This window comes from Mixophyes fleayi, chromosome 4 (genome assembly GCF_038048845.1).
Source record: "Mixophyes fleayi isolate aMixFle1 chromosome 4, aMixFle1.hap1, whole genome shotgun sequence".
NCBI lineage: Eukaryota > Metazoa > Chordata > Amphibia > Anura > Limnodynastidae > Mixophyes > Mixophyes fleayi.
Window position 1 is genome coordinate 331,058,316 of NC_134405.1, and position 17,682 is coordinate 331,075,997.

At 42.4% G+C, this 17,682-nt stretch overlaps 1 pseudogene; it reads left to right on the plus strand.

The window, feature by feature from the left end:
* The first annotated feature begins 3,802 nt into the window (after positions 1–3,802).
* Positions 3,803–12,837, plus strand: LOC142150845 (E3 ubiquitin/ISG15 ligase TRIM25-like; annotated as a pseudogene).
* The last annotated feature ends 4,845 nt before the right edge of the window (positions 12,838–17,682 follow it).

Genomic DNA, 17,682 nt, shown 5'->3' on the forward strand with positions numbered 1-17,682 from the left:
AACATTTGTCCTATACTTCTAATAAGACCCTGATCTGCATGTTGCACTTTGATGAAGAAGTACATTTCCCGGCACAATGTAATTACACACTTCACGCATAAAGTTGGCACCTGTAACGTAGACAGTCCCCATGCACAGGGCAGTGTTTAAAGTAAAATAAATAAATTAAAAAAAAGACCAACATGCCCCCATCCCCAAATCCTCAACCAGACCCAGGAGTAGACAGCCTGAGATGGTATTTAGTATAACAGGGAGACCACGAGGATGGGGGATCCCCCGCTATAGACAATGTCATCCTGAAACTGGTCAGCGTGGGGCTGGTGCCCCTGCGAGGGGAGAGGATGCTGTTTTTGTGCTGTCCCCTCCCATCCACGCTCGGAAATATGAGGCTCTTCCTGACCCCCCCTGTGCTGTTGGGAACAAGGTAATAAACAAGTCTGGGACATCTGGAGGGACAACATTGACACCCCAGTGGTGCGAGCACTACAAAGGGCTCACAATTTTGAAATACACTTCAATTGAATGGAAAACTTCGCCACTTTTTTTAAATAACTTGATTTAGTGAGGTGTAAATGGAAAAAAACACACACAGAAAATTCCTCATAAATAAATATATAACTCACCCTCAAACTGCCGACTGCCACTCAACCATCAAAAGCACACCCTTTCTCCCTGGCCAGCCAATCATAAGCAGTGATGGACTGGGTCTAAAAAATCTTGGTTGCCAGAGACAAAGGGGGCCCACCCACAACTATAAGGCTATCATTTCATTTTTATAAGAAATAAATAAAATTTTCAAAAAATACATAAGTAGAAAAAAGGTACAATTAAAATTTTTGCAAAATAATTGTATATTTTTCAGTAATTACAGTGTACATATATTATACATATTACTGGCAGTATACAGTAGATACTAAATGTAAATATAGATTGCTATAATTGGATTTTTTTTATTTTTTTATTTTAAATAAATGACGGATATTTTTAAATACTTTGCTTGTACTGAACATTCTACACAAAAACAGGTAGTTCTAAAGTATATTTCATGCTATCCACTATATTAAGAGCAATTTTGTGAATTCACTATCTGATTGTGGGAATCTGTCAATAACTCCAATTCATCTAACAATTCCTTTTCATTGGGTAGCAACATTTATGATTCCAAGTTCCTTCAGACAGTGAATTTCTTAGCATTGTCTTTATGATCTTTAGCGCTGAAAATGTCCTCTCACATTGGACTTGAGTAACTGAGAACTTGAGAAAAGTGTGCAGTTGACTTTATAAAGTTCATAAAGGTTATCATATGCCCAGTGTCGGACTAGGGTATGAAGGCCCAACGGAGGGACTGCAAAGCTGGGGGCCCACCAGAGGGGGTGTGGCCAGCCATCATAGAGGCGAGACCAGACAATAGAGGGGGAGTGGTTAGCTCTTGAAGGACAGCTAGCACCATAGTGTAGTATATAAAGACTGCAATGTGTATATAAAGAGTACACAGTTTTGACCTGCCCCTTAGGTTGGGCATAACAGTCACCAAAAATCAGGATTGTCCCACTAGACCAGGCTTGGCTAACCTGTGGCACTCCAGGTGTTGTGAAACTACAAGCCCCAGCATGCGTTGATAATATATAGCAGCTTATTGCTGGAAGGGTATGCTGGGACTTGTAGTTTCACAACACCTGGAGTGCCACAGGTTAGCTAAGCCTGTCCTAGACTCACAGACTGTCCTCCCTGTTCTTGTCACTTTTACCACCTGTGGCTGCTGCTTTCTTTAGTTGCGGCTTGTCTAGATCCTGGAATGTTGGAGGCCCTATTTGGGAAAAAAATGTGTACACTTAGAAAAAGCAATAGTATTCCAATTGAATAAATAACCTATTTCCCTCCCTCCAGACAGCCCCAGCAATAAATTAATAGCATTTACGTATAATAAATATACCTATTTCCTGCAGCTGTCACTGCCATTAAATAATTCATATTCACAATTAATAAATAGACCTCATGCTCCTCAAACTCAGCCACACAATCAATTAATAGCCCCCAAACAACCCCATCGCAAAATAATAGTCCCCACTATAAAATTAAAATGCCCCACCATCATCCTAGAAACAAAATAGCACCCATTGGTTAGCCACCACCTACCACACACACACACACATTACATTGCCACAAGCCCACTGTGCTATCACACACATATTACTGTGTCCCTTCATCACCATGATGTGTCTCCTTATGATCACACTGCACCCTCCATGCTACTTTTGCTCCCCCTTTCTCCTGGCCCCCCCTTCATCACCCTGTGCCATGCTGCTTTGGCCCCTCATCTCTCATACCCTTATTGCCCCTCATCTCTCATACCCTTATTGCCCCTCATCTCTCATGCCACATTTGTTTCTCTCCCCTCTCCCCCAATATGACAGGCTGCTCGCTGCTGCAGCGCTGCGCGCTTTACTAACCTTATCAACAATGACTCCTGCTGCTCTTGCATTCCTTGAGTAACTTCTCTGGGCGGCTTGACGTCTTCAATGTGGGCGGTTCTTCTTCCAAGATGAGTCGTGACATGACTCATCTACCAATGACTGTGTCTGTACAGCGCATGTGTAGAGAGCCGCAGTCGCGTCTGGGCTCTCTGCACTTCAATGACAGTGCAGTGCTGTCAGTGTCACCTGACCTGGCTGTCACTCGGAACGAACAATGGACCCGGGCGGGGGCGGGGCTAACCAGCGTCGGGGCCTACTGGTGGATCCCCTAGCTCCCCGGCAGACCAGTCCGACGCTGTCTCTCTGTGCATACCTCCCAACATATTGATCTGTGAACTGAGAAAGGGAACGTGACTGCTCCATACTTTTCCTCAAAGCTCTCGTTCATTTCTGTTCACACCAGTGGGAAGTGCATGCGTCACTCGTTCACCAATTGTCGCGTTCAGCGGTGAACAAGAAGTACCCACTAACTTTCCCATCTGCTGTCCTGATCAGGGACAATTGGTAGGTCTGCTCTATATGATTGTTTTATCGATAAGGGAGGTATTTATTTATTCTGTGCCTAACTGGATTATTATTCTGATGTGACGTTATATTTATATTAAGGTATATAATAAATAAATATAGTAACAGAAACAAGATGGACATCTTCATCCATATGGCTATGTCATACACTGTATCCCACCATCATCATTGCTGATTTTATTCTTTGACTGTCTCTGGTCATTTTATACCTAAATGGCAGCAATTCTCAGAGTGTATGGGCCAGAGGAGACTGACTATCCTGATCTTTGTGTAAAGGAGAATCATTAGATGTTGGTCAGGAAATGACCTCATCTGAATATTTATACTGCCAGTGTCAGACCACACTAATGGTGCAATGTTGTAAACTGGACTGTTGGCCCGGGCACCATATGTGTGGATCTTTCAGAGTTGGCCAAACACATATATGTACGTGAATCATCATCATCATCTTCATTATTATTGTTTAGTTTTAAGATGACACAAAACGTTACAGTTCCGGACATTCACTATAACAAATAATACAAAAAACAAACCACCGAAAAACATACAAGGTTGATGTAGAAGGTGCAGATGTTAGAGGTTAGAGAGGGTCCTGCATGTGGGAGTTTATGTATAGCAAAATCTGAGATCTGACAGTCAGGTAGAGTGGCCAGATTGTCCTGTGTACGGTCACCTATAGTGTGACTGAGCCTGTAAATAAATAACGATATAACCTTACTAACTACCACAGCCTCGCCCTGTATAATTATGTGAAACACACCCACTGGTGTCAGAGACTTTCAGTTTCATTTCTTTCTGCTGCTGTCAGCGATGGCGTCTGCTGATCTGAGACAGGAGCTGGACTGTTCCATCTGCCTGAACATTTACACAGATCCTGTATCACTGAGATGTGGACACAACTTCTGCCGGGTCTGTATAGATCGTGTGCTGGATACACAGGAGGGGTCTGGAGTTTATACCTGTCCTGAATGCAGAGCAGAGTGTCAGGAGCGTCCTGCACTTCACAGAAACATTCCTCTGTGTAACATAGTGGGGAGATTTCTCTCTACTCAGCCAGATCAGGAGACTGGGATCTTCTGTACTTACTGTATTCACTCTCCTGTACCTGCTGCTAAATCCTGTCTGCATTGTGAGGCTTCTCTGTGTGATAATCACCTGAGAGTACACAGCAAGTCAGTGGAACACGTCTTATCTGATCCCAGCACTTCCCTGGGGAACAGGAAATGCTCCGTCCATAAGAAGATCCTGGAGTATTACTGCACTGAGGACTCTGTCTGTATCTGTGTGTCCTGCAGTTTGGCCGGAGAACATCGTGGACACCATGTGGAGATGCTGGAAGAGGCCTCCGAGAAGAAGAAGGAGAAACTGAGAAATGTTCTGCAGAAACTGACCACAAAGAGACAGGAGACTGAGAAAAGAGTCCAGAGAGTGCAAGAGCGCAGGAGAGAAGATCAGGAAAAAGCAGCTGGTGTAACAGAGAGAGTCACTGCCCTGTTTAGAGACATCAGGAGACAGCTGGATGACCTAGAGAAGAGAGTCCTGAGTGAGATCTCCAGGCAGGAAGAGAGCGTTTCACTCTCAGTCTCTGATCTGATCCAGCAGCTGGAAATAAAGAAGGACGAGCTGTCCAGGAAGATGCGTCACATTGAGGAGCTGTGTACCATGACTGATCCAGTGACTGTCTTACAGGAACCAGACACAGGTGACTTGTGTGATACTGAGGACAGAGAGAGACATGATGACCAGGTCCATGATGTAGGAGATCTAGATGTGGGTCTCATCTCAGGGAAAATACACACATTATCTGATATAATAACAGGTATAAATACAGGGATCTATGTGCAGAAAGCTACAGACATATTACTGGATGTAAACACAGCTGGTAATAATATACATATATCAGGTGACATGAAAACTGCATCCTGGTCAGATATAAACCAGAAACGTCCAGAAACACCAGAAAGATTTCAGTATAATCAGGTAATAAGCACAGGGAGATTTTCCTCAGGGCGACATTACTGGGAAGTGGAGGTCAGTAAATCAGGGTGGTGGAGGGTAGGGATGTGTTATCCCAGTATAGACAGGAGAGGAGATCAGTCAGCCATTGGAGGTAATAACAAGTCCTGGTGTATGAGGTGGTATAATAATCAGTATTCAGTGATACATGACAATAAAGGGATCCAGTGGCCTGACAATATTCCCTGTGGTAGATTCAGGATATATCTGGATTATGAGACTGGACAGATGTCCTTTTATGCTCTGTGTGACCCAATCAGACACTTACATACCGTCACTGCCACCTTCACTGAGCCCCTTCATGCTGCATTATGTGTACGGGAAGGTTGTATAAAGATATCTGGGAGAGTCCGGAGATGGGAGAAATTACCATAATAAAAGAAATCCGCCCAGAGACTGGTGACATTACTGAGAGGACAATCTGATTGGTGGAACATACATATAATAGGATGAAGCAGTGGGTGGGGCTACAGCTAAGCTCCTCCTATATTGCTCTAGGTGTTGGGTTACCAGGTGTCCAGTTTCCCCGCACATCTCCCCTTGGTCTTAGATTTGGGTCTATCAGGGTTTATGATCAATTAAATTAACTGATATTTTTGCAGCTTTCCCATATCTGTGATTGGGTGTAATTAATATGTCAGCCACGGTGTAACTAACTTATATATTAGTGTTAGACTTATTTTATTTCTCAAAATCACATATGTAATAAATAATATTAATAACTATTGTTATTATTTTATCTGTATGATTATTATTAATAACAGTGAAAATTCTGATTATACCAGTAAGTGTATAATACAGCTTAAACTGACTTATACATATACTAAGGTTGTACTTAAAATGCCAAGAACGTGTTGTGTTGGGTGATTGAATCTCCTGTGCTCTTGGGAGACTGATACAACTGATAGCACCGCCCCCCGTATGCTTCCTCCTCACAGGTAAATACTAATGCTAACCACACGCTGCGGTATAGCCATGTGGGGAGTCATAATGACCGAGATGCCAGGAATCATCCTACTGAAGTGCTATGTTCATTATTTGGGCTGTTGGTAAATGTGGTCATGCGCTGACCGCTATCAGCCTGTGTGTGTGGATATCTCATACTTGCCAACCGTCCCGGAATGTCCGGGAGACTCCCGAAATTCGGGTCAGTCTCACGGACTCTCGGGAGAGCTGGCAAGATAATCGCATCCCGCAATTACAGAGCTAAAATGACGAGATTTGCATTAAATCGCATAATTTTGGCCCCGCCCCCGCTACAAAACGGCATATTTGTCCCCTGCCCTCTAGACACGCCCCTCTCCCAGACAGACCTTGCCAGAAGTCGGCAAGTATGGGATATCTTCCTTCATTCTGGTTCACCCAACATTTGTCCTATACTTTTAATAAGACCCTGGTCTGCATGTTGCACTTTGGTAAGGAAGTGCATTTCCCGGCACAATGTAATTACACACTTCACGCATATAGTTGCCACCTGTAATGTAGACAGTCCCCATGTACAGTGCAATGTTTAAAGTAAAATAAATAAATAAAAAAAAAGACCAGCATGTCCCCATCCCCAAATCCTCATCCAGACCCAGCAGTAGACAGCCGGAGCTGGTATCCAATATAACAGGGAGACCACGAGGATGGGGGATCCCCCGCTGTTGGTAAAATCAGCCTCAAACTGGTCAGCCTGGGTCTGGTGGCCCTGCTAGGGGAGAGGATGCTGTTTCTGTGCTCCCCTCCCATCCACGCTCTGAAATATGGGGCTCTTCCTGCCCCTGTGCTGTTGGGAACAAGGTAATAAACAAGTCTGGGACATCTGGAAGGACAACTTTGACAGCAGTGGTTCGAGCACTACAAAGAGCCCACAATTTTCAAATACACTTCAATTGAATGGAAAACTTCACCACTTTTTAAAAACTAACTTTATTTAGTGAGGTGTAAATGGAAAAAAGAACACACAGAAAATTTCCCATAAATAAATATATAACTCACCCGCAAACTGCCGACTGCCACTCAGCCATCAAAAGCACACCCTTTCTCCCTGGCCAGCCAATCATAAGCAGTTACGGACTGGGTCTAAAAATATTGGTTGCCAGAGACAAAGGGGACCTACCCACAACTATAAGGCTATCATTTCATTTTTATAAGAAATAAATAATTTTTAAAAAAAATACATGTCAAAAAAGGTACAATTAAAATTTTTGCGAAATAATTGTATATTTTTCAGTAATTACAGTGTACATATATTATACATATTACTGGCAGTATACAGTAGTACAGTAGATACTAAATGTAAATACAGATTGTTATAATTGGAATTTGTATTTTTTTTATTTTAAATAAATGGCGGATATAAATAGTTTGCTTGTACTGAACAGTCTACACAATAACAGGTAGTTCTAAAGCATATTTCATGCTATCCACTATATTAAGAGCAATTGTGTGAATTCACTATCTGATTGTGGGAATCTGTCAATAACTCCAATTCATCTAACAATTCCTTTTCATTGGATAGCAACATGTATGATTCCAAGTTCTTTCAGACAGTGAATTTCTTAGCATTGTCTTTATGATCTTTAGCGTTGAAAATGTCCTCTCACATTGGACTTGAGTAACTGAGAACTTGAGAAAAGCGTGCAGATGACTTTATAAAGTTCATAAAGGTTATCATATGCCTTGTCATGACGTCTGTTGGATGCCAGAATTTTTAGTACACACGATGGGCATCTGCTACACATTTTACACCTGTGGCAGCTGGAATCCATATTCTCACCATCATTTCTGCTAGAAATACATAATGGACCTCGCTGCAAGACCACATCAATAGAAATAAGTTTTATAGATGCATCTCTTATTAACAACAATTTTAACAATCACAGTCATTTTAACTGTAGAGTAAATAAAAGGTATCATTATTTATTGAACTTGCATTATGCGTATATATTATTATTTGAGACTGCAGCTTAAATATTGCCTAGTATTTTTGTACTAATTTTATACAATGAAAGAAAATATATTATATTTAAATGAAAGGGCATAGGGCCACAATATATAAAAAATATTAATTAAATACATACCTTTTATAAAACCCATAAAACACAAAAGCAGGAGGTGAAGAGCTGACGAAGCAGACCCAAACTGAGGACAACGCAATGAAAAATATTTCCTGTCTTTGCAATGTATGGAATAGCTCGGTACAAAGTTGACTCCGGCTGCTCTTCACGATCCCAGGCTGGATTCTCAGCTAAGCTTCATTGCACAGTCGCACTGGTAATGATCCGAGCCTATACAACGTATGCATCGGCCTCACACAACCTGAATCAGAATTATTTTTTCAGAGTTATTTATTATATTCTTAAATATAAAGTGTCCTCAAAAAAATATTTTATTAAAATAGTAATACAACGTAAATTTTAGTTGCATACAGCAATAATATTGGAACTTCAGTTATATTTTCAAGCTACTAAAAGGTCATTAACATTTTTAACATACTGTCTAATGTTTAATGGGGCCCACTTCATCAGGGGCCCTTAGGGCGCATTTGACATCGGGCTAGCTGACACCCTGGCCAGCCCGCCACTTCTATGTCATCAGCTGGTGATTAATTCTTGCCTGAAGAGCAGGGCTGGTGGAACGCGGTAAGCGGGGTAAGCAAGGCAGGGGGCGCCATGCCGAAGAAGCGTTTCCCCCTCCTGCCTTCCCTGCTGTCCACCAGCGCCCTCCTCTGTGCTCCCTGCTCACTGACAGTGTCGGGAGTGACGTCATCACACCCTGACACTGTCAGTGAGGATCCACATAGGTAAGGGCGCCGAAGAGAAGAAGACAGAAGAGGAAGAGAAAAGGGAAAAGACCATAAAGGTAAGAAAAACAGAGGGGGCAGTGTGAAAATGTGCGGGGATGACGACGGGACTTCTGCAGGGGAGAAACATTGAGAAGGGGGGATGCAGCGAGGGGGTGGATGCTGTAGGGGAGAAACAGTGAGGAGGGGGGTGCTGAAGGGGTGAAAAAGTGAGGGGGGTGATGCTGCAGGGGCAAAACAGTGAGGGAGAGTGATGCTGCAGGGGTGAAACAGTATGTGTGTGGGGGTGATGCTGCAGGGATGAAACAGTGGGAGCATGATGCTGGAGGGCACAGTGGGGGGGGGGGGGAGGTTAATGCTGCAGGGGTGAAACAGTGATGGGGTGATGCTGCAGGGGTGAAACAGTGATGGGGTGATGCTGCAGAGGTGAAACTGAGGGAGATGATGCTGGAGGGCACAGTGTGGGGAGGTGATGCTAGAGGGCACAGTGGGGGGGGGGTGATGCTGCTGGGGTAGAACATTGGGGTGTGCTGCAGGGGTGAAACAGTGGGGGGGATGATGCTGCAGGGGTGAAACAGTGGGGGGGATGATGCTGCAGGTGTGAAACAGTAGGAGGATGATGCTGGAGGGCACAGTGGGGGTGGGGTTAATGCTGCAGGGGTGAAACAGTGATGGGGTGATGCTGCAGGGGTGAAACTGTGGGGGGTGATGCTGGAGGGCACAGTGTGGGGGGTGATGCTGCTGGGGTAGAACATTGGGGTGTGCTGCAGGGGTGAAGCAGTGAGGGGTAAAAGAGGAGGGCACAGTGGAATGATGGAGGAGGGCACAGTGTGACGAAGAGACAAAAGTGTGACGAAAGAGGGGGCATAGGGCGCATTTTTTCTCTTCTATACTTCTCACCAAATTAATTTGCTAAAAATATAAAATTGTATTGCAAAGCATATTCTTCATTTAGATTATTCATAGAACAATGAATGTACGCTATTTAATGTACTTACTTGTATTACTCTCTTTATGAAAGTTTAGAATATGATTTATATTAAAAGAGGAAAAAGCATTACTGAATGAACAAATAATTTATAAAAGAGGAGGGCGCAAATTTATTTTTTGCAGGGGGCTACAGGCATGCTAGCACTGGCCCTACTGAAGAGCCTCATATTTTCCTCCTCTGCAACTCATAGCACCTGAGCTTGTTGCTTTTGCTGTGCGACAGCCACATCCACAAAGACTCTCTCCAAAACTTCCTCCATGTTAATGTCTATGCGGGTCTATGCGGGTTGGGTACCGGAAACTTGCTTCCCTGAGCATCCGCACATGTGACAACACTTGTGACACGAGCGCATTTCTCTTGATGCAGACACGAACAACTTCTTGTCTGTTTACATTGCTTTATTGTCAGAATGGCAAAGTAGTAGACAACATATAAGCTCCACACACTTTCTGGTGACCCTAACGCTAAATTAACAGAGATTAGCTCACTAGACACCTGCTGACTTACTCAGCATCGGTCACACTGAACAATGAAACAGGCAGGTTTTTATACTTAATACTCCTCCCATAGCCCTAGATTGATGGGCAGGTGATACTTCTTATCTCTGCTTTGATTGTTCTTACTGCAGACACACCCTGTCAGACTGCTGCCTCTGTGGGAAAAAGAGACTTTCAATCCATATATGTTAAATCAGACTGCATACTATTATTTTGTCACACATATGTCCTCCACCTGTTTATCTTTAAAATAGGTGTACTGCTGCACAAATGTGTAACTCTGTTTGCAGCCTTTCTCTGCAGATTGTCAGCTAAATATCTCCCTTTGTTACAGTACATACAGAGGGTAGACAGGGCTCATGAGAGCTTACATATAGCGAAATCTGAGATCTGATAGTTGGGAAGAGCAGTCAGATTGCCCTTTGTATGGGCACCTTTAGTGTAACTGAGCCTGTAAATAAATAAAAATATAATATTACTTATACTCACAGCCTCTCTCTGTAAATATGACATATACCCACTGGTATCTAAGTGTCCTTCACTGGTATTTCATTCCTTTGCTGTCAGTGATGGCATCTACTCATCTGAGACACAGGAGCTGGACTGTTCCATCTGCCTGAACATTTATACAGATCCTGTATCAGTGAGATGTGGACACAACTTCTGCCGGGTCTGTATTGATCATGTGCTGGATACACAGGAGGGGTCTGGAGTTTATACCTGTCCTGAATGCAGAGCAGAGTGTCAGGAGCGTCCTGCACTGATAAGGAACATTCCTCTGTGTAACATAGTGGGAAGATTTCTGTCTACTCAGCCAGATCAGGAGGAGACTGACATCTTCTGCACTTACTGTATTCACTCTCCTGTACCTGCTGCTAAATCCTGTCTGCATTGTGAGGCTTCTCTGTGTGATAAACACCTGAGAGTACACAGCAAGTCAGCAGAACACATCTTATCTGATCCCACCACTTCCCTGGGGAACAGGAAATGCTCCGTCCATAAGAAGATCCTGGAGTATTACTACACCGCGGACACCATGTGGAGATGCTGGATGAGGCTTCTGAGAAGAAGAAGGAGAAACTGAGAAATGTTCTGCAGAAACTGACCAGAAAAAGAGAGGAGACAGAGAAAAGAGTCCAGCATCTGGAGGAGCGCATGACTGAAGATGAGGAAAAAGCAGATGATGTAACAGAGAGAGTCACTGCCCTGTTTAGAGATAGCAGAAGACAGCTAAAAGAACTAGAGAAGAGAGTCCTGAGTGAGATCTCCAGGCAGGAAGAGAGCGTTTCACTCTCAGTCTCGGATCTGATCCAGCAGCTGGAAATAAAAAAATACAAACTGTGCAGGAAGATGCGTCACATTGAGGAGCTGTGTAACATGTCTGATCCAGTGACTGTCTTACAGGAACCAGACACAAGTGAATTGTGTAATACTGAGGACAGAGCGAGACATGATGACCAGGTCCATGATGTAGGAGGTCTGGATGTGGGTCTAATCACAGAGACATTACCTACATTATCTGATACAATAACAGGTATAAATATATGGATCTATGTGCAGGAAGCTACAGACATATTACTGGATGTAAACACTGCTGGTAATAATATACATATATCAGGTGACAGGAAAACTGCATCCTGGTCAGATATATACCAGAAACGTTCAGAAACACCAGAGAAATTTCAGTGTAATCAGGTAATAAGCACCAGGAGATTTTCCTCAGGGTGACATTACTGGGAAGTGGAGGTCAGTAAATCAGGGAACTGGGGGGTAGGGATGTGTTATCCCAGTATTAACAGGGAAGGATATCAGTCATTTATTGGGTATAAAGTCCTGGGGTTTGTGGCGGTATATTAATCAGTATTTTGTGAGACATGACAGGAAAGATATCAGGTTACCTGACAATATTTCATATGATAGATTCAGGAAATGTCTGGATTGTGAGGCTGGACAGCTGTCCTTTTATTCTCTGTGTGACCCGATCAGACACTTATACACCGTCACTGCCACCTTCACTGAGCCCCTTCATGCTGCATTATGGGTAGGGATTGGTTGTATAAAGATATCTGTGAGAGTCAGGAGCTGGGAGTAATCACCATAATAGCAATTTGCGAAGATCATTACACTCACATACCGCAAAAACATAACGTGCGAGGCTACTATGGAACCTCGCCACTAATTGAATTGCCAGCAGAGACTAATGATATCACAGAGAGGGTAATGTATGTGAATATTTTATGGGATGTTCAAACTGTGTACCTTAACCCCTGAGGGTCTGAATGAAACTATGGAATTCAATTTCAAGTATTTTTTATACCCTGTATCATTATTCATTTCTTTTATTATTTATTATTTTCATCCTTTTATTATTATTTTTATCTTTATTTTATTATTATTTTTCATTTTATTTCTCTGTTGTCACCCTATTTTATTATTTTTATTCTTTATAGTTTTATACAATATCCTTGTATGTGTACTCTTATTTTTATATTTTTATTCATTTCTGTTTGTTTTCAATGATAAGACACTATTACATATAACTACTTCATCCATCTTCCACTGAGGCTCAACAGTCTTATGCACAGTATATTAGTTTATTACATATATATTCTATTCAGACTCCTTTATTATGTGTCTCTTATAATGTTATGTGTATTCTGCTCTCAGGGGCGCACGCAGGATTGTTAGGGAAGCGGGAGTAAACCCCCCCCCCCCAAAAAAAAAAAAACCCACGCGAGAGAGCTGCTGCGCCCGCACATGCGAAGTTTCGGCAGCACTGTACTATATAGCAGCCGCGGCGCTGTCAAACAAGCATCCCATGTGGTGCTGTATACAATACAGCACCGCGGCGGATGCTTCTTTGACAGCGCCGCGGCTGCTATATAGTACAGTGCCGCTATGTGGGGCACTTCGCTAGCGGAGGGGTAGGGTTTCTGGAGAGCCAGAAACCCCCCCCCTGCGTGCGCCCCTGGCTCTAGAGGTAATGTGGAACTTCTGATATTGTACATTCCTATAGTGTTGTATGTTTTAACAGTACACACCCTTTTGTTTTAGTTGAGATTTTTGCCCTCTCTTCAGCCTCTCCTATCACATTATATTTTTGTACATATATGCTTTATTTTTTACTGTATATGCACAACTATATATCTAGTGGTGGTATATATTATATCATGTATCAATAAGCATTATTATGTTTTATAAATAATAACAATAGATGATAAACAGTCACACAGCCGTGGTTGCTAATTACAAGTGGTTTTCACTATAAATGGGCTCAGAATAGAGGGTGGAGCTATCTCTAGAAAGTCATTTGTTTCTGACGAAACGCGTTGACTGCTTCACCGTTGCTACTTTTAATATTGGACTTTATATTCCTCAGTCCTTTCCAATTTAACTGAAGGGAACAAGTTATTTATACACTACGATTGGGAGAGTCTATCATCTTTGCAACCCACACAACTATAAATCAACTGGATTGTGGATTCCATTTGGGCTGAACTTATTTATAAATATAGGGGACGTTTTCTCCCTAACAGCCAAACCTGTACTATTTTCTATATAAAGATCAAGCTGGGCTGTGGATTTGAATTTGGGCTGAGCTGATACTGAGAAAGGGGATGGACTCTCCCTATCAGTCACTACCAAAGTTTATACTACCTTTTACCCAAGACCGAGGTAACTCTGTATCTGATATCACACTACTTATAATTATAGACTGTTTTTTTACACAGCTGTTTATGAACATAAATTAGGAGTGGGCTGGTCACCCACCCAATAGTGGATTTAATCATTCATATGCGATATATTAGCACTTACACTGACCGTGCTCAGGATTATGTCATTTACCTTTTTATTTAGAGTATATACTTTTTATTTTGTTTTTATTAGATATCTTTTGCTATAATAATCTCTCTGCACTTGTGTTGGCATTATTTATTATTTTGATTCAATAAATGTATTTTTCTATACAGAATTTCTGCCACAGTGTTATGCATAATAATTTTTATAATGTTTATATTTTATTATTGGCGCACCTCTCTACAAACTCCTTCTAATGTAATTGGTTGAACTGTCAGCCAACAGGATGAAGCAGTGGGTGGAGCTACGGCGGAGCTCCTTCTGTATTACTCTAGGTATTAGGTTACCAGGTGTCAAGTTTTTCCTCATTTGTCCTTTTAGATCTGGGTTTATCAGGTTTTTGATCAATTAAATTATCTGATATTTTTCCAGCATTTCCATACCTGTGATTGGCTGTAATTACTGCCTGTCAACCAGTGAGTAAGAGGTGGGCAGGGGAGAAAAGGAGATGCCAAGGCAGAAGGGGGCTGGCCGTGCCTGTGGTTCTCTAAGCAATTTGTCAACCTATTAAGAATGACAATACCATATAATTATTTAAATAATCCAGACATTGGGACTGGGTGGTACTAGCCAGCTATGGGACCCTGTAGGACCAATACTCATACATGCCAACTTTTAAGGGGAGAAGTCATGTGACATGGGGTAGGAGGGCGTGATGACATTGCCGCATCACCACCATAAAAGGCGAAATTCACAGTATTGAATGGAGGGGCGGAGCTTAATGACGCGATTAAGCCCCACCCTCTCTATTCACTGCAGTGAATTTTGGCAAATGCGGGAGCTTTGTGCCTACTCTTCCGGGAGTCCATGGAATTCCGGGAGAGTAGGCAAGTATGCTAATACTGTTTCAGTGAATTACATGGTTGCCCAAACCACTCGTCGGGCGCAATCGCCCTGCTCTGCGCTACCTGTCACGTAGAATGCCTCTTCCTGGTTCTCCAATCTCCTTCCAGCTACCTCTATTTTAACCTGGCTCTGGTGCCATTAGGGTGCCAAAGTAACAGGTTCCTGTCTCCAGCATTCCAGTTGTTTTTGTTCCTGTTGTGACCCAGCTCACCTGACCATTCTCCTGTGTATCCGCTCTCCTGTTGTGACCCGGCTTGTAGACCATCATACTATCTGCCTGTCCCATATTGTTCCTGCGACCTTGGCTTGTTTGACTACCCTTCTGGATTCTCCTTTTGTACCTTGCATTCCCGATTGGCTTGACCTGGACCGTCTGACCCTTCTATCACTACACCGGCAACTGGTTAGTAGGACCGCGACCTGCGTGCCCTGTGCATCGAAGTCCAAACCTCCTTGCGGGGGTCCCTGGCGGACACCAGGGGTACGTTAGACTCCGCACCTGCTAGTTCAGTAGTGCTAATACCGGTTAGTGGTCTCCTTTATTCCAGTCTTCAACAAGGCCTGATATTCCCCAGGTAAACAACAAACACGGACCAGGCCGTCCACTTAATGTAAAAGAACATTATTTGATTAAGGAGTAAAATAAATTTAAAATGAACTAATGGGGGCTCATTTTTTTTTTTTTTTAGCATATTAAAGGGGCAATATTATTGTATTATATTATGAGGCTAATATTTCAGTATATAAATATATTAAGGGGAAATTTTATTGCTAGTTATTTTTGATGTACACATGAGGCACTGCATATTATACCCATAACATAATAATAATAAGTTAATTTTAATTTTTTTTGCCCTTTAAACAATAATGACTGCCCCCGTAATTCTCAAGTCAACGGTGCCTCCTCTTATGCTCTGAACGGCTCACACAGCTGAGCAATCTCACCCTCGTTTGTTTTAGCTATTTTGCTGGCGGCTTTCCTGGCGGTTTGTCAAACAGCAGCTTAGTAAATCTGGCTGCTTATATTTTGATCATTGTATAAATCAGGACGGCGATCTGCATAGCGGTGGTCGGCCGATTTACTGGAAGTTTGGCCTTTAGTAAAAACTGCAGTATATCTAGAGTTAAAACCCATTAAAATATAATACTGTATCTCTATTTAGTCCTTCACAATTTTTATTCCAAGTCTGCAAACTACTGTTTACTGCAAGTCTCAAGTGGAACAATCAACACTAGATGGCAGCACTAGCCGGACTAAACAATCCAAGTAATGGATTTATGAACTACAAACCTACTTTTTTATTTACACAAGTGCACCTAATTGTCCACCAAAAGAGCACTTCAATGTGCACATCCACCTCCCTTAGAACCACACTCATCATTTGTTTACACCTTTCATTTTTTTCTCCAAAAATACTGCACATGTTAACTTTGTGAATTAATCATATCAGTGAGGAGACATTATTTTTATGTTTCGTCACTTTTGTATACTTTTAATGTTTTTATTACATTAGCATACTTGGAAACATTTAGTCATGCGGAATCGGGACAAAATAAGCCCAGCTCTGATCCACCCAAACCCCACCCTTGTCCACCCAGAAACGCCCACTTTAGGATGAATTGTCGCTCATTTTTGTATAAGCAATATTCGAGGTCCGAAACTGGGGCACTTGTGGGGCATTTGGTGAAGTGCCCCTAGCAAGGCGCTTTCCTGGAAAAATGCAACTGGAAGGTGCTAAATGTGTTTGATTAATATAGGGGTGGACGACCCTGATTATCCCTGTAATGCACGTCACCCGTTAGATGACCTAGCACCCCCAACACTTTCTGCTGGCATTTGTACTTGCCGGCCCCCATCGGAAACTAGATTGCCTAACAGGTGATCTGAACCTGTTACTATTTATTTCTATCTCTATCTCATATCTGTGTATGACCATCCCTGTCTGCTCATGACCTAGACCTTCAGCCTGTAATCTGACCAGCCCCTTGTTCTCCTGACCCCTTGCCTAATCAATAAACCATTTGTTTTTGCCCGTTGGCTTCAGGACTATTGATGTCTTCAATAAACGCACAAGTTTGAAATTCTGCCACAACATCATCCTTCTTATGCTACCATCAACTAAACCCCAGATACTTCTCATCCCACAAGTGACATTTTTTCCTCTACCTGAAACCCAGGCGGTATCAGATTATATTAAGAAGTAGCTGGTTGGGGGAAAAAGACCATTCCCTGAGACCCTGTATTGGTTAACTAATAACATCACGATAAACATGAACGACATCTCCCACAGTCTGTGATGCTGCCTTGTCCTGGCACACGCTAGGTCCATTCTTCTATTGCTCACTTATTAATTAACCTGTGTAAAAACATACATTAAAGATAACTAATGTAGTGTATGTGTGTGTGTGTGTGTCTTTAATAGTGAATCCAGGAATCAAGGCTCTATAGACAGCTTTGTTGCTAAAAATACAGTTGTATGAAAAGCTAAAAACAGAACAGTATAGATGCTTTTGTTGCTGTGGTCTTTTTGATGCGTAAGTTCCAATCATCCTTTAAAGGGACTGTAACCTCAAAATGTTTATTTGCTTATGTATGATTGGTAGAATGTAATGTATATGGTGGACAGATTGTTACACTATCCCCCTGTGTGAAATCAGCAGGTTGTGTCTGCTAGCACGTTGTTGCTC